General features: G+C 34.5%; 1 long non-coding RNA gene across 1 annotated transcript in view; it reads left to right on the top strand.

The window, feature by feature from the left end:
• The window catches only part of LOC138708869 (uncharacterized), a 75,300-nt gene that overhangs the window by 1,172 nt on the left and 54,931 nt on the right, over nucleotides 1-19,197 (top strand). The window lies entirely within an intron of this gene.

The following is a 19,197-nucleotide window of genomic DNA, read 5'->3' as shown; positions in this document are numbered from 1 at the left end:
CACAGATAAAATTACTCAGACATGCTATCTACTGTCCGTCCAAGTCGTTATGCCGCAGGATCGTAGAAAGGGGGGAAATCACGTGACAGTTAATTATTTAACGAGGCCCTTTTATTTAAGTTATTTTAAACAGTTGTAAACGTCCAATACCTAACAGAAATTAATGTTTTCAGAAAAGAGCTAAGACAGCCCTGCTTTTACAGAGGGGCGAACAGAAGCAGGTGGAGGAAATAGGGATGCGACATAGACAAACGGACAGTACCTGTGCGAAAATATGATTGAATATTGAAAGCTCTTTCGTTACTGGAAAACGCGAACATATTTCTGGAACGTACTATACTCACTAACTCAGTGCTGTTTACTATATGCGGCCTTGGTTCTGTGTGGAAGACAGTTAGAACTTCATTAGTAGAAGGGGTGGGAGTGAAGTACATTCAAAAACTCAGGTAGGTCTACAATAAAAATTGAAGTAAAAATAAAATGATATCCCTGTATAACTGCAATGCAATTAGGAATACGACGGTAAAAAAAATGTATTTTGGGGGTACGCTAGCAAAATAGATTGAATACCACTGCAATAGACGATACATCGCCAAAACATGATGCTGATTAGGTTTCTACTTCAACTGTTCCAAGCAAAGGAAGATTTTTTTTTTTACTGATTTTGTTAAGATTGTTAAGATTTAACTACGCTTTTATTGCAGTGTATGATAATCTATGTTTCAACATTCAGGACGCTCTGCATAATATCAGACATTTCGCATTAGGCTACGATGTGCTAACAAACTAAGTGGATTTAATCAAATCCTTCTCTCTCTAGAGTAAAGAAAGTAAATAAACCCCTTTAGAACCCTAATTTCTGAGTTAAGCTAAATATTACACATTTGAAAGTGCATTTAATTTTTTCTTATTCCTTTAATACTATTTTAACAAGTATAATTTGAAATTATTAACATTTGTTCCTTCTTTTAGTGTTATTTACGTTTCATTTTAGTATATGTATCCGTCTTACGATTAAATTTAAATCAAATAAATACTGGATTTTAAGAATACATGGTGTCCCACTTTTTTCCTAAAGAAAGTGATTAAAGTCTCACTTCCACTCAGAGGAATTAGGTCACTTTATACCAGCCGTGGCGAAAATGTGACTCGCGAGCAAATTGTGGCTCGCAATGATAGATATGCATTTCTCTTGCTTCCTATCTCCCTCAACTCCAGTGAGTGAGAGGGTGGGAGTTTGTCTCTCTCGAAACGATGTACCTCTACAAAAACGAGGATGGGAGGATGCATTTTTTTGCTGTCAATATGATGAGAATATTAAATGTATGATTTGTTCACAAGTATTACGAGGAAACGGTTGTATAACATAAAACGACATTATACTACATGCCACTCATGAAACATTAAAAGGTTAAGTGTTATTATTATTGTTATTATTATTATTATTATTATTATTATTATTATTATTATTATTATTATTATTATCTCTGTACGTCGATTCTTTTTCAGCAGATGTACGAATAATGCGGTTAGATCTTCAATTTAAACCCACAGATTTACAATGTAATGTTAAATGAAAGCTAGATGTAAGGACCTGACAAATGTTGAACTTTTAAAATCTTTGCCAAAAAATAAATATCCGAAGCTTCGTTCTTTCGCTTGCTCTGTTGAAGCCATGTTCGCTACAACTTACGTTTTTAAAAAATTATTTTCAATACTGAAAATAATAAAAACCAAATTTAGATCACGATTGACAGACAAATACCTTCGTGATCAACTACGACTGCCAGTAAGTGATATAATTCCTGAATTTGAAACTGTCGCAGAGACATTCTGAAGACAGTTAATTTTAGGTTGTGATAATGTATCCTACGTTTTCTTATTCATTTCTTTCTTCGTTACATGTACTAAACATTAGTTTGTAACCTTATACTGTATAAAATTGTATTTAAGTCTTGACGTAAGGAAAATGAAAATCCGTTAATAAGTCAGACAGTTGCTTCTGGTGTCCGCCTCCCTCCATAGCACCTATGGAGGGAGGCGGACACCCGTTGCAGATTACACAGTGGCTCGGCGCACGATCAAATTTTCGCCACGGCTGCTTTATACACATCCCTCCATTCAAAGGTTTAAACGAATCTGGTGAAATGTAGAGCTCGCATTTCGTAAAATTAATATACCGGTACCGGCAGTTTGGTGTTTTTCCTTCCTTGTCCTCAGTACACAGAAGTATCAACATACTGTATGTGGCTACAATTGCACTGTAAGAAGGCTACTGAAACGAAGTGCATGCTTATGAACATGAAGGTCAAATTCACATGAATGAGTGATTATGTCACTTACCGATAGAGTCGACGCCTGTTCCACCTAGGTACAGTCTTTGTAATGACGGACTCCGTTTGTGCTTTTATTGTCCAATAAGCTACTCGCACATCGAGTGAAGCTCTCCGCCTTTTGTATCTTATTTTCTTTGTGTTGTACTCGTATGCCAACAGCTGTTTTTGTCGGACCAGTCTCGGCGAGTGGTTAAGATATCATCAGGGGTGACCACATCACGACTGGTCATTCTATTCGTTACGAAATCTCGGACGTTGGTGCTCTTTTTCCTTGCCGTATACGTATACAGGGTGATTCACGAGATTTACCGTCGCTTATGGAGCTTATTTCTGAAGACATTCCGAGCAAGAAATGTCATATAAACATTTGTCCTAATCTCAGTATTTTCAGAGTTACACTAATTTGAAGTTGTTAGTAAAATACTTTTTTCTTTAGTTTTAAGGGTAAAAGAATATTACAAATGAAGAGTCCACTGCAAGAATGATGGATGTCATTTGGAACACATTTTTCAGGAGAAGCAATTGAAAGTTTGAAATGCTTAGCGCTCAAAGCTTAACTGTGATTTTCCGATCATTACTGGACAATGACTATCAATGTTAATGCCATATAACTCTCTATGTACATTCTATATGTCTTAAGGGGAGTTGGTCATTATCGCATGAAAAATAATGGTAAAAATAGCCTCTCTTCAAGCAGTCATAAATATAATACTATTTATCACAGCTCTTTCATTTTTTTTAGTGATATATGTATACACATTAAGCTTTGAAATGAAAAAGAATGGTTACTCTAGAGTAAATCTTTATCCTTAAATTAATTTTTTTAATTAAGCACAATTTTTTTTATAAATCCACTACATGTATGTGATTAGGTACATTCTATTCACTTATTATAGCACATATTGAATTGAAAATTTGACCACTTACTGCTAATAGATACTAAAACATATCCTACTAAAATTATTCATGTATCTATAATATTATGGGCATAGGGCTTATAGCAATCATGACCGTCAATAAATTAAAAAGGAATTGAAGATTAGTATAAGCCGTATGCCCATAATATTACAGATATTTTAATAATTTTAGTAGGGTATGTTTTAGTATCTATTAGCAGTAAGTGGCCAAAATTTTAATTCAATGTGTGCTATGATAAGTGAATAGAGTGTACCTAATCACAGGTATGTAGTGAATTTTTATAAAAAATATGATTAAATTCAAAAATTAATTTAAGGGTACGATTTACACTAGAATACCCATTCTTCTTTCATTTTAAAGCTTAATGTGTATACATATATCACTAAAAAATGAAAGAGCTGTGATAAATAGTATTACAATTCTGACCGCTTGAAGATAGGCTATTTTTACCATTACTTTGAATGCGATAACGTCCATTTCCCCTTAAGCTATGCATTGACAGTCTTGGTTAATTTTCGACAAGAAAGTGACATCCATCAGTCTTGCAGTGGACTCTTCAAATAGAGAATGAACTATTCTGAAGTATCATTTCCTTAATTGACTAGTGTTCTGAAGCTAAAAATGTGTTGTTAATTGCTTTGTACAGATTTTGTTTTTCAATTTTTAACTAAAAATTACATAATTCTTACGCAGTTATCATAAAAATTGTTACAAATCATACGACTTTAGGAACTTGATTCTTTACAGTTTAATTATGCATCCTAATGTACAGTAGTGGCAAAAAAACCGGACCGACCTTTGTAGCTGATTTCAGAGCCTTGTTCACTCCAGAGCACGATACACTGGTAACTAAGACTTTCGTGCTTGGAATCCTCCCTGGGAAGGAAACTTTTTTTTGTTCCTTATTCAAACTTATTCCCAATACTTTTCGATTGCTGGTAAAATTCATGTTCTGGGAATAATAAGTTAATTAAGTAGTAAAATATCGCTACATATATATAGATATATATTTATATATATATAGATATATACATATATATATACATATATATATAACCAGGGAACGGATTTATATGGACTAAAAATATATGAAATATGTAAATATATATGTAGTTATTTTTACCAAAATATGGAATTAAATATGGATTTTTACCAAAATATGGAATTAAATATGGATTTAAAATTATAAAAAAATGACTATGTACGTTAAATATTGGTACATTTTAATCAAACTAAACAAAAAATATAATGGACGTACCTTATCTTCCAATGTAGTTTCAACAAAACACAATTTTTATTGTCTGTTACCATAACAATAGGTTACAAACATTTCTTTCAAGTGCTGAAAAGTGAATCTTCTTCTATTGTCTCTGAGGATAGATTTATACTGACTAAAAGAGCGTTCGACGTCACAAGAAGTAACTGGTACATAATTCAATTTCACAATGTCTGCTGGGGATAAGTCCAAGTTAATCTTCACTGTTGATTCACCACTCATCACAGCAACAACCTTTTGTAGTTCTTCATATCCAGGGTTGTTTGAAAGTACAGTGTCCACCTTAGCTCTTACTGCATCTGCAACTTTACCTCTACCACGATTCAGTTGTTCCACAGTACTATTTATAATTTCAAAACTTTCAGATAGTGAAAGGTGCCTATTTTGGAGACTTTTGAGCGTTTTTATGATGCATGAAAATGTATGCTGAATGTGAGCTAAGTCATTCTTCACACTTATGTCACAGGTAACTGTTTTCGCAGTATCAATTGAGACTGCATCTTCAGAGTCCAATGCAAGGAGAACATTGTTAATAGAGTCTATATGTTCGGCATAATATTCAACTGCTTCTAGCCATGTACCCCATCTAGTTAAAATTGGCTTTGGTGGCAATGGAATTTCAGGGTACATTTCTTTCAACACGTTAACTCTACTGGGAGCTTTGAGAAATACTTTTTTCACTGATGAAATCAACAAATCTACTTTAGGGAAATTGTCTCTGACCACTTCTGCCACACGATGAAATGCATGCGCCACACAAGTAAAATGAGTCAATTTAGGATATACAACAGATAATGCTTGTCCAGCTTTGACCATATAAGGGGCAGCATCGCTAATAAAGAATAACACATTATCGTACATAATACCCTTTGGCCACAGGATACCCATAGCTTCGTTGAACAGTTTAACTATAGTTTTGTTATTGCACTTTTCTAGAACATCACAATGTAAAAGAATTCGTTCAGAATATTGTTCACTTAACAAACCGATAACTACATTACCAACAAGTCTACCTTCTTTGTCGGGAGTCTCATCAATGGAAACCCAAATTGAACTATCTTTAATTTCATCTCTTATCTTCTGTATTGTCTCATCGTAGATGGATGGAGCATACGTCTTCCTAAGTGTTGACTCATCCGGGATTGTATGTTGAGTATATTTTTCAAGGAATTCCCTGAAGACCTTATTCTTTAGTTTGTAGAGAGGAATATCAGCAGAGATGAGAGAACGGCACAGGTCGATGTTAAACTCAGATCTTACATTCGATGTTGTTGGTTGTGTTAAAAACAATTGTCTCTGCTTGGAATTTAGTTGTTTGTTGGCCTGATGTTTACTAGTTGTAATGTGTTGTTGCACCAGGAACTTTTGTGTAGATGATACTGCACAATGACACAAATTACAAAATAATATTTTATTGTCAGTTGATAAACCATCTTCTTTAAATTCTGAAATGTAACTTGTTAGTTTTGATTTTAAATTGACTGAATGACGTACTTTTGGCATATTTACCGTCTTTATAGTATGATTTACAAAACTGAACCTATGTGTACTCTGACTGGCATTTAACTGTTGAGCTGCACAACTGAAGTCTGTTAAAAATTTTAAATTAAATTAATACAGTTTTGTAACTTACTTTCCCATTGTTGATAGGACTGCTAATTTTCAAATAACTCTGATGTTAAAGGGATTACTGAACATGTGTTTAAATCTCTATTGTTGAAATGTATTTTTAAAAGTTAATGGAATTTTGTTTTGTTTTATTGTTAAACCTAATATAATATGGACTGTTTTATATGAAATATGGAAAATATATGGAAATTAACGAAAATATGTACTAAACTCTAAAATATGGAAAAATATGGAAAATAAAAGTAGGATTTTTCAACCCTACACATTGTGAAACATAAAGATAATGCAAAATATAAATTATATTAGCTTTATAAGTAAATATGTATTTACATATAAATCCTTTCCCTGTATATAACCTTAGGCAACAATAAGGAATAAAGAATAAATATCTGCGCATCTCGTGACAGGGAATCAAAACTACTGCTTAATTTGACGTTAAAAACTGATCATTAAGTGAATTTTCAACATTCGCTATACTCTACATTTGAGGTATAACAAATTGTGGCTGGCATCATTCGTATTGAAATAAAAAAAGAAAGAAAGAAATGTGTTCTATATAAATCACTCTGTATAATTTGCATGTAGGCTAGTGAGTGGGCTTTGTTCTAGCCGTGATGGTTTCACAACGCGTTTTACGAGTAAGGATTCAATTATTGTCATTGTTTCGTGGACCTTCTGTCTGTGGATCTTTATTCAGAGCCAAATAAGCGACTTCATCTTATGATCCGTGTTTGCCATTCGATTCGGTGTTTATTTTCTCTCAGCACCTTTCTTAAATAGATTATAGGTATCGCAATTGCTTTTAAGTTACTCGTATTATGTAGTTGCTAATACAGGGACATCATTTTATTTTTACTTCAATTTTTATTGTACCTGAGTTTTTTAATGTACTTCACTCCCACCCCCTCAACTAGTAAACTTCCAACCGTTCTCTACACAGAACCAAGGTCGCGTATGCAGTCAAAGTCGCCTTACGGTCATAGTAAACAGTACTGTGTTAGTGAGTAGCCTATAGTACGTTCCAGAAATATGTTCGCGTTTTCTAGTGACGAAAGAGCTTTTAATATTGAATCATATTTTCGCACAGATACTGTCGTCCATTTGTCTACGTCGCATCCCGGTTTCTCCCACCCCCTTCTACTCGCCCTCTGTGAAGACTAGTGGCTGGGCTGTCTTAGCTCTTTTCTGAAAACATTAATTTCTGTTAGGAATTGGACGTCTACGTAATATTATACAACTGTTTAAAATAACTTAAATAAAAGGATCTCGTTAAGTAATTAACTGTCACGTGATTTCCTCTCTTTCTGCGACCCTGCGACAAAACCACTTGGACGGACAGTAGATAGCATGTCTAAGTACTTTTTATCTTTTCGGATCGGGCGGAAGTGAAGATTGAATTTACAGTACGTAAGGTACTCTTGTATAGAGTAGGTACAGAATTATTTCAACATTAGTTACTAGTACGAAGGACGAAACTGGCAATTGTAATTAAGTACACTAGTCTATATGCACAAAAGAACTAAAGCCTGTATCGAAATTAACGGCCACACATTAAAAAAAAGTGTTTAAATATCCATATTATGATTATTTTTCAATTTAACTTCATTCTCTATATTGTACGCTAATGTGCTGTAGACAGTATAATATAGGCCTACACTGCATAAAGAATACGTCCGAATGGATAGCTCAGTTCGTGAGTAAAAATACTTATTGTTAATACTGTACTGTATTTTGATTAAATAAAAACCTAATGAAAATTATTAAATTCAAAATCGCGATATTTTCTAGTTTACGTAAATGGATGAACTACTTTTATTCCCTCCTATACCTAGTAAAGTGATTTGTTTGTATTTTACGCAGTATCATCGAACTCCAGTCGTGGAAGGGGATAGCATACGGTGTTTCCGGTTCTCAACCGTTAATCCAAAGGTATAGCCAGGTTAATATTTGAAATGTTAGTAAAAATAAAATGATGTCCCTGTATTACGCCTTGTTTGTGTGAACGAATGCTTTAACACTGTTTATGCTCGACCATGCCGAAATGTACTAATTATACACCTGGTAGCAGTCCTTTAATGCATGTCATTAAAGTACACCTACTCATTAAAGTAAAGGTCTTCAGCCAATGATAACTCAGCTTACATGTGTTCAGCCAATGACAAGTCAGCTTTGTACCGTTATAAAACCGCAAGTATCGATTATTCTCGGATATGCAATCGAAAGAGAATTAGCGAAAAGTCACGGAGGCTGAAATCCAATACTGTCGCAGAAGGTTATGTTCTGTTACTATAATAATTAGCGTTAATTGTAAATAATATTCAAATAAATTCAATTTTTCATCTCGTTTTTCAATGTCGAATTCAATAATCAAAGTTACACCACGTTTAACGGGATTACACAAGGTCAGTGACATTATTGTTCCTCGGAAAAAATCAATACTTTCGCGTCTGCGCACATCTCACAATTCACGACCTAGAACAAGGTCACTTCCGATCTTGTCAGATACAAATAAAATGTATACATCTGAATACCGGTAATTTCAAGTTAGAAATATGGTCGAGCATAAAAAGTCGTATGAAACTTGCCTATAATGGTAATTAAGAAGCTCGTATGAAAATTATGAAACTCGCTTGCGCTCGTTTCATAAACATCCATACTCGCTTTCTTAATTACTATCATTATAGGCTCGTTGCATAATGTACTATTCTCGTCTACAATGCTGATCACCCCTGGAAAGATTACTCCTACTATCAACTGTTATCTCTCGTTTTGAATATGTAACTTTAATTATGATGATAATCCATTTGTTTTAGTGTTACATAACAAATTCCATATCATTCTGTATGAAGTAGTCCTCGTTTTTAGCCTTGCGTTTATCTCTAACTTCAGTTTTGTGATTAAATTAATGTACACGCAACTCTGAGATAATGATGTTTCATTTACTTACAGACCTGCATAAATATTAGTCCTTTATAGTAGAGTTGCAATTTTGGAAGTAATTGTATTACCCGATTTTTAAAGACTATTACACTTTTACTACGTCATACCACTTTTGACCAATAAAACGGTACGGAACGACGTGTTTCAAATTCCGGCACATCCGTCGACACTGATATAACCTCTGCAGTTGCGAGCGTCGTTAAATAAAACATAACATTTAACGACGTGTTTCAACCAATTATGGCTGCTTATCCTTACTTACTTACTTACTTACTTACAAATGGCTTTTAAGGAACCCGAAGGTTCATTGCCGCCCTCACATAAGCCCGCCAGCGGTCCCTATCCTGTGCAAGATTAATCCAGTCTCTATCATCATACCCCACCTCCCTCAAATCCATTTTAATATTATCCTCCCATCTACGTCTCGGCCTCCCTAAAGGTCTTTTTCCCTCCGGTCTCCCAACTAACACTCTATATGCATTTCTGGATTCGCCCATACGTGCTACATGCCCTGCCCATCTCAAACGTCTGGATTTCAAGTTCCTAATTATGTCAGGTGAAGAATACAATGCGTGCAGTTCTGTGTTGTGTAACTTTCTCCATTCTCCTGTAACTTCATCCCGCTTAGCCCCAAATATTTTCCTAAGCACCTTATTCTCAAACACCCTTAACCTATGTTCCTCTCTCAGAGTGAGAGTCCAAGTTTCACAGCCATATACTTTGCTGTGGTCGTGCCAGAGAATCAGTCCTATTCCGAGGCTTACTGTAGGAATTCGTAACAAGCTGTTTTTTACGGTGATGGGTTGTTAGCCCTTCGCCCAACCCCCAAGCTGGAGGACCACCCCTTATCGGCTGTCCACGACTGCTTATTCAATATATTCGCAGCTACCCTCCATATCTGGAGGCCGTCTCCTCTATCCGCAACCTGAGGACGCGCCATGCCGTGGTGATAGGGACCCACTATACATGGCTGCTTATCCTACAATTGTTATCTCCTCTCTAGCATTTGTTTGTTTTTATCATCTCCCTAGTATTTGTTTCTTTGTTTGCCAACATTGTACTTTCAATAATTCTATCTTTTAAAATGTTTCATGTGTATTTCATCACCCTTAATTAAAACTTTTCTATCATTTATCTTGTTTATATAATTTAGGTTACGTTATAGCTTCTGCTGTATGAGATTATGGATAGTCACGTATCAGAGATTGTTTAATAGGGATATTGATAATTGAAGTGGAATGCAATTGTTTTAATAAAAAAATGAAACTGAATCAACAAAGCCTTCTTGACTAGTAATCGTTCATAAATTTCAATGAAGTTTGTATAGTTGGCACAACTGGTAACAAGAGAACACTGATCATAACACATTATTGCCATCTAGCGGAATATTTTTTCAAGACAGTTTAGTACGTATTTCAGTAAGTCAATTAATATTTTATTGTATTAGAGTATTTTATTTATTCTAATCTTTATATACTTTCTTTTAATCGTGTAATAGTACTAAATTAAACCCCACTCGAGTGTTGATTTTCTCTAGATAAATAAAAACCTCTAGCGAGATTAGGGCCTATTATAGAAAATATATTACGAGTATTTTATATGTTTATTAAAAAACTCGAGCTTAAAAATTGATAGGCCCTATTCATTTCTACCAGTATGTTCATTTTATTCGAGAAGGAAAAAACTCGTTGCCTCGATTGAAAGATTATTCCGGATATTCAGAGTCAGGACACGGTAGAATATCCAAAAGTCTACTTCTGTATACAATTGCCCTCACAGCCCAATAGAATGACCAATTTATTAAACAAATTTTGAAGTCTAATTAAAAGAACGGAGAGGGTGAAATTATAATCACCACAATTAAAAAATACCTTTTAAATTAAAATACACGGATTCCAACAAATAGTAAGCAATATGTACAGATTAGGTTAGTTTAATAGCAAAACTTTATTACGGATAGTAACAAAAAGATGATAGTAAAATAAATTCCCATTTTGATCCAGGTGGCCGGGGTTCGATCCCTGAACAGATCATGATGGAATTTGTGATAGACTACGCAGATGATCCAGAGAGTTTCTCTCGGGTACTCCATTTTCCCTCTATCATTCCATCAACACTCTCCACCTTCCTAAATTTTATCTGTCATCTGCAATAGTAGTAAAAATATAAGGTTCGAATCTCGGTCGGGGCAAGTTACCTGGTTGAGGATTTTCCGGAGTTTTCCCTCAACCCAATACAGCCAAATACTGGGTAACTTTTGGTGCTGGACCCCGGACTCATTTCACCGGCATTATTACCTTCATATCATTGAGACGCTAAATACCCTAAGATGTTGATGAAGCGTCGTAAAATAACCTACTAAAAAAACTCTCTTACTTCTTTTTATGGTACATTTATTCGTGGATTATTAGAGAGGAAACTAGAATCTCTTTCTCGGTGTCTGAGAAACAATATTAACTATTAATCTGTGATTGTATTAGTGTGGGATAAACTGAAAATATTTTACGATATTTGCTTATATAGCTGTGTACGAGATCATCTGTATTTCCATTTACACAGGCCAGTGTTAATATTTGAGATGGACACGAGTGAAGTTTCAATTTTAGTAAACATCATTAACCTTCTAATTCCAGAAATGATCGAGACGATATCTGTGGATATTTAGATATTGTGCGAGAACTCAGGAACTACAAAGCATTTTTTAGGTTGGAATCGGTTTCCATATCAGCCAATGAAACTCAAATACTTGCACAGCCTTGTCGCTTTCTTTCAGTCTCCCATCCACACTGACAGCAAGTAGCAAGTACATTAACTTTTTTGTACAGTAGTGGCAAAAAAAACCGGACCGACCCTTGTAGCTGATTTCAGAGCCTTGTTCACAGTGATAGCATGATAGACTGGTAACTAAGACTTTCGTGGTTCGAATCCTGCCTGGGAAGGAAACTTTTTTTTTTGTTCCTTATTCAAATTTATTCCCAATATTTTTCGATTGCAGCGATATTTTACTACTTAATTAATTTATTATTCCCAGAACATTAATTTTACCAGCAATCGAAAAGTACTGGGAATAAATTTGAATAAGGAACAAAAATAAAGTTTCCTTCCCAGGCAGGATTCGAACCACGAAAGTCTTAGTTACCAGTCTATCGTGCTATGGGGTGAACAAGGCTCTGAAATCAGCTACAAGAGCCGATCCGTTTTTTTTGCCACTACTGTACTCTTGGTACATTAAGAATATTTTATTTTTATTTTTTACAGTAACATATATTTTTAAGTCGACCTGGTTGGCGAGTTGGTATAGCGCTGGCTTTCTATGCCCAAGGTTGCGGGTTCGATCCCGGGCCAGGTCGATGGCATTTAAGTGTGCTTAAATGCGACAGGCTCATGTCAGTAGATTTACTGGCATGTAAAAGAACTCCTGCGGGACAAAATTCCGGCAGATCCGGCGACGCTGATATAACCTCTGTAGTTGCGAGCGTCGTTAAATAAAACATAACTTTAACTTTTATATTTTTAAATTTAGTGTTAATTGCTTGATTTATTTTTAATCCAGTGGACTTGCTAGAGCCTTGCCTTCGATTCTGTTATTTCATCATCATCATCATCATCATCATCATCATCATCGTTTTCTTCGTCAATATGCAGTTCGCCACTGTCCTCATCATTATGGTTGTAAATTTCTGTGATCACGGGAAGGTAGTTTTCTGCTCAAAGGCAGGTCTTTCACTGCAAACTCAGCATTCTCCAATCTTCCTATTTTTTGCTTTCATCTTAGTCTCCGCGTATGATAAATATATCTTAATTTTTTTGTTCTAAATTCCAAAATTATTTTATGAAAACTTAATTTTTATGTGTTTTATGTGAATATTTAAAAATATGTATTTACATTTTTAAAAATTCAAAATATGTGTTCTTATCTGAAATAGAATTTAAAATATATACTCAGGTGACCTTGTCCGAAACTTAAAACACAATTACGAGTTTCTATTACAGTGCAAATAAAATATTTATTTATCTGAAAATCCTAGTTCTACTCATAAATACTGAATGTTTACTAAATTTGTCCAATATTATAAGAATGCCGTATAGGAGAAATCACAATACACAGACAGACAGGCGACATATCCATAACTACGTTTTAGACAAATGAAATACTGAAAAATTACAAAAAAAAGTCCCAAAATCAAATTTTTCAGCATCACAGTACTCTCTTTTATTAAATTTCGTACAACGAGAACGTAAAAAAACACCTCTAATTAAATCCTGAGAACAACAGGAGATTACAGGTTAGTAGATAAAAGTAATGAACACATATGAAAAGGACTAAAGGCTCAAGAGTTAAACTCTAATATTCAACAGTGCAAATACATTTGAAGAATGTTGCACAACAGACTACAGTATAACAGCTTACAATATCTATACTGTTTTCGCTGTAATAAAAATCCTAATGTAAACACAAGAATGTGGCTGTCATACCCGTGATTGGCTCACAGTCGAAACACTCACACGACGCAGGAAAATATAGTCCGTATTTGGAAACTATCATCTTGTATTATTTGAAAATAAAAAATTGAATTCTAGTTGTTAAACACAATGAAACATATAACTTCACTCAGATGTAAAACGCTATGTAAAAGAAAAGCTACTTTTATATTTTGTTATGTACTATGAACGCGGATGAATACAAACAGTAATACCGAAGTAGTCTGTTCTTGTAACAATCTGGCGTCACTTGAGCTCGTAGTTGTTCACGTAAGCACGTGGTACTGAAATATGGCTTCTGCATCCTCGGTGTGTGTGGTTATTAAACATAAGATTACAAACCCTCTCAAAAGCGGAGAAAAACAAATAGTCTTAAATGTATATAATAAGTTATGTGAGTTTTAATTACAGTAATTATAAAGTAAATGTTTCCTAAGCAAATGAATGCATAGTAGTGAGGTTAGACCTACTTGACGAGTAACGGGAAATGTTTAACATGGAACAGAATGTACAACAGTAGGCGGGAACATGTACTGAGAATCTATGGCGCCAAACAGTGGCCAATGAAGCCTCACTTCAGTCACGTGCTATTGTTTATATTAGGATTTTTCTTACAGCGAAAAATTTATATATATATATATATAAACGGCTGAACGGATTTTAATAAATGATCCCTCATTTTGAAGCTTGGAATCCAAATTATTTCATAAAAATAGTAGTTTTCAGTGAAATATCAATTTTCGTACATCATTTTCCTATTTTCCAAAATCCATCTTTCGTCAGTTTTGAGAACTAATTCGATACCAGTATAAAACAAAACACACACTACAATAAACAATCGGATATTACACGAAGACCATGACCTGCAGGATTGCGGACATATTTAGAGTTCAAATTCAATTGGTTATTAAAAAAAACACAAGTCTGATTCTGCAGTGTGTAATTTTCTGAGTACAGCTGTGTATTGAATATTAAAATGTACAAAATTTGAGGTGGTTTGATGATATTATTACCATTAGAAATGAAATATTATATAGTTAATGCCATGATGTGACTAATTTTTGTTAATGTTATACATATTAATGCTATATTGACGATATGAAAGTGAAACGTTTTGGGGTTATAGAATAGAGAATATCTTAAATTAGCTCTTCATTTCTATAATTTACTGAGTGGCGGCTATATAGTATATAACTACAAAACTTGCGTAAGATAATATATTGTTATTAAAAATCAAATATTTTTATAGTTATTAAGTGAGGTTGGGTCTTTTTCATATATTTAATTGCGGTGTGTTGTAGATATTTATATTCGTCATTCTCTTCAGTATTGGATCGAGAGAGCGCAAAAATTACAGTTCCTGAGGAAAGACAAAATGGTATTACTTACTGATAAAATAAGAAGCCTACAAAATTATGTAGTCTCCCGATCATTTCAGCAAGATCTCTTAGCAGGATAAAATGATTTTACCCTTTACATTTCAAGCTCTACATGCAGCAGCTATAGGCCTTCCAAGATGCTACGCTATTGTTCGAAAGCATAGCAAATCTGAGATTTTTTTAAGTTTCACCTAGAATCCACAATGACCTGAAATATCTATTGCTTTACTCCCACATCAAAAACTCACTAATCGTCCTGACATTGTTACTTGCGTTTTCGCGTTGAAACTCAAAACCTGAAGGTGAATAGGTTCAAGAGAAAGTATTTGGCATGAAAAAAAAAACATTCAGAGGGAGTATATTTCATTATTACGGAAGAAAATATCTTTCAAAATGTCTGGTATTCTTCATTGAAAATAAATCTGAAAAATTTTTATTTGAACGTCTAATGAAGCATTTGCTGCACAAGCCACTAGTACTGATATAAAACGCAGGATCATTAAGCGAAGGAATGAACGGATCTTTCCTACACTTGAATTGAAATTGGAATGGCTCCATTTGGAACCAATCTTGAGATTGCTTAGTGGTGGTGGTGGTGGTGGTGAAGGATTTGTGGTACTTACTTAAGGGTTTTAAGGAACCCGGAAGTTCATTGCCGCCCTCACATAAGCCGTCCATCGGTCCCTATTCTCAGCAAGATTAATCCAGTCTCTACCGTCATATCTCATCTCCCTCAAATTCATTTTAATATTCTCCCATCTACGTCTCAGCCTCCCCAAAGGTCTTTTTCCCCACCGTCCTCCCAACTAACACTTTGTATGCATTTCTGGATTCACCCATACTCGCTACATGCCCTGCCCATCTCAAACGTCTGGATTTAATGTTCATAGTTGTATGTCAGGTGAAGAATACAATGCGTTCAGTTCTGCGTTGTGCAACTTTCTCTATTCTCCTGTAACTTCATCTCGCTGCATGAGATATCGTAACACGCTGTTTTTTACGGTGATGGGTTGTTAGCCCTTCGCCCAACCCCCAAGCTGGAGGACCACTCCTTATCAGCTGTCCGCGACTGTTTATCAATATATTCGCAGCTACCCTCCATATCTGAAGGCCGTCTCCTCTACCCGCAACCTGAGGACGCGTCATGCCATGGTGGTAATAATAATAATAATAATAATGCCAACACACAATCAGTCCGTAGAAATGTAGGACAAAATAATTATGAATTTCGTTATATAAACAAGTGCAAAGAACACTTATTTATTCAGGAATTGCAAAACTGCATATACAGTAATTTCCATGCAGTTTTAAATTTAAGGGCACAAATAGCCATAACAGCTGATACGTCTTTTATATACCGCACTAACTAATTTTAAATTATTTAATTTAATTTTGACAATAATTACATGTATGCCCTATACTTTATGAAGATTATGAAAGGTTTGCAAAACCTCGAGCATGGTTTGTGGAAGGAGACTGACAACATTGTAAGAAATGAGCTCAGAAACAATTGTGTGTGCTGATGTAGTGACGTTTGCATATCTGGCGTTTGTTGGCACAGTTTATTAATTAACAAAAATGATTGCGAGGGTTTTGAGTCATAGAAATGTGACAGTAGTCTCTGCATTGCTTGTCTTAATTTACTCGTACATCTGGTTGCTACTAGATACAGCATGTCATGTTTCACCAGCAGTAATACTCTTTGGGCTCTGTGGAATCTCCACCATTAATTTTATTATACCTGACATTCTTTAAGTGAAATATACATAAATTGCATCTTTGTAAGGAACTTACACAGATTTCTTCAATAACTTTTTTTTCAGAACTCTCTGAAGAGCTCACTATGGTAACACCCAAAATCATCCTAACCATGTCAGAAAAGCTGCGGTTACCCAAAGCGCTAACATTTTTACAAAGAGGCCGGGAATTTAATGTCTTAAATACAAAAGTAATTTGTGAAATTGCTTTCTTTTTTCTTCTTTTTATACTGCTACAATGTTGGGCTTAAGAGTCTGTCCCGACTCAAAGCGTATCCTCTTTCCTACTGTAGGCTTGCCGACGTACGTCGTCCTCTAGGTTTATATTTTAATATTTGTTTGATCTGTCTTCCTGAGTTCATCCTATCTATACTGAGGATCACGTAAGAGTAGTTCCTAAAAGGATAATTTGGTCGTCTCTTCAGTGTTGCCAACTAATACCACATATCACCAAAGAGGGTAAAATCATATAGCCGTGTACTGAAGTAATAATAATAATAATAATAATAATAATAATAATAATAATATCTATTGATATATATTATTATTATTATTACATTAACAATAGCAATGTCTTGCTTATTTATTTATTTATCTATCTATCTATCTATCTATCTATCTATCTATCTATCTATCTATCTATCTATCTATCTATCTATCTATCTATCTATCTATCTATCTATCTATCTATCTATCTATCTATCTATCTATCTATCTATCTATCTATCTATCTTATCTAATCTATCTAATCTATCTAATCTATCTATCTAATCTATCTATCTAATCTATCTATCTATCTATCTATCTATCTATCTATCTATCTATCTATCTATCTATCTATCTATCTATCTATCTATCTATCTATCTATCTATCTATCATATGTTGGGAAGTATTTTCTAAATGGTTCAATAATTTGTGAAAGAGTATATTTTCCTCCTGGACCTCTCGCACATATTGTTGGTAATTAGTAGATTAGTATGATCTAGTCCACACACCTGTGGAGTAACGGTTAGCGCGTCATTAGACGAAATTTCACTCCGTACCGTTAGTCCAAGGTCTTATGGGGCATAATATCTACTGATTTGTGTCCTTCTCGTAAACGTACACTGAAAGACTTACGATTGTAGATTTCAGGCAGAGGTTGGGATAAATCGGTGATCACGTAGGCCACTCATGTGAAACCTTTATGCTATCTTCAAATCTTAAGGTGAGCGAGAAATAGTCACTGAATTTCGCTTGAATCCCTCTCATTCAGGAACAGAATAGGGATATCTTATGCGAAGTTTTACCGTTAGATGGCAAGAGCGTTCCATGCGGCGCAACATGTTGTAGCGCTATATTATGCTATAATTGATTACGTTTCCCGCTTGTTGGTTTCCTGCGCGTGTCAAAATTATATTTACAATTATTTTGTATAACCTAGTAAAATTTAATATAATTCAGTATTTTCTTACCTCATAATTTAATTTCATTTACAATAAATAATAACATAGGCCTAAACCTGTATAATATTGAGCGATTCCCCGAGATGAGTGGGGAAATCTGCAGTATGCAGAATATAGATACGAGTAAATTGAATGTTCATTAACCTAAACGAGAACTTTGAGAACGAGATGCATGAATAAAAAAAAAATACGAACTATGTCGTAGGAGAATATTGCCCTCTTTAATCATTGGTATTTAAGTACCATAGGTACTCTAAAAACAAGATATGTAGCCACCAATGTGTTTTTTATAGAGAAGGGACTACTGAGATTGAATTCCTCGTATTTTTTGTATGTCGCAGTAAGATGAAGTACAATGTTCGATAGGTTGATCAGCGAATAGGGATTATAAAGAATGGACACTGAGCGAATTTTCCTGTGTTTTGTTTTTCTGTGCGCCAGCGGATAGTTCCACTTTCAAGCGCTAGAGGTAGTGTAATCGAGCATACGCAAACATAATAATTGAGAGTAGAGTTGAGACACAGGGTCCAAACATCGCCTACCTCATTGCATAATCCAGTAACGCTTTGCTTCAAATAAATTCAAGTTAACAGCTTTTCCTTATTTCTCAGTGACAAACTAGTTGTAATAATAATATTTTATATTTCAGATATCATAAATTATATTATAAAATAATATAATACATTATAAAATTAAGCATCAAATTCGTTTAATATTTTTATAATATAATATAATATAGGTAATAGGTATATGGTTTTACTTCTCGTGAGAGTTTTGTTTTTCCATCTTCAGCGCTATCAAATCATTACATATTTTAATTGTTGTTGGGGTCAACGTCTGAACTCTCATTATAAAGGAACTCTAGAGTCTAGACATTACAGTTAATGAAGGATTTATTAATTTATGGATCCAATTTATTTTATTTGAGTACATAATGTACCTAGATGTATTAATTATATGTGTTATATTTCCGCTGTGTCGACTGCTAGCTGGTGTGATGTCAGCGCCAACTCTAGGGAGAAAGCAGAATCTGA

The sequence above is a fragment of the Periplaneta americana genome, chromosome 11 (genome assembly GCF_040183065.1).
Source record: "Periplaneta americana isolate PAMFEO1 chromosome 11, P.americana_PAMFEO1_priV1, whole genome shotgun sequence".
Classification (NCBI taxonomy): domain Eukaryota; kingdom Metazoa; phylum Arthropoda; class Insecta; order Blattodea; family Blattidae; genus Periplaneta; species Periplaneta americana.
This window is presented reverse-complemented; position numbering and strand designations above follow the sequence as displayed.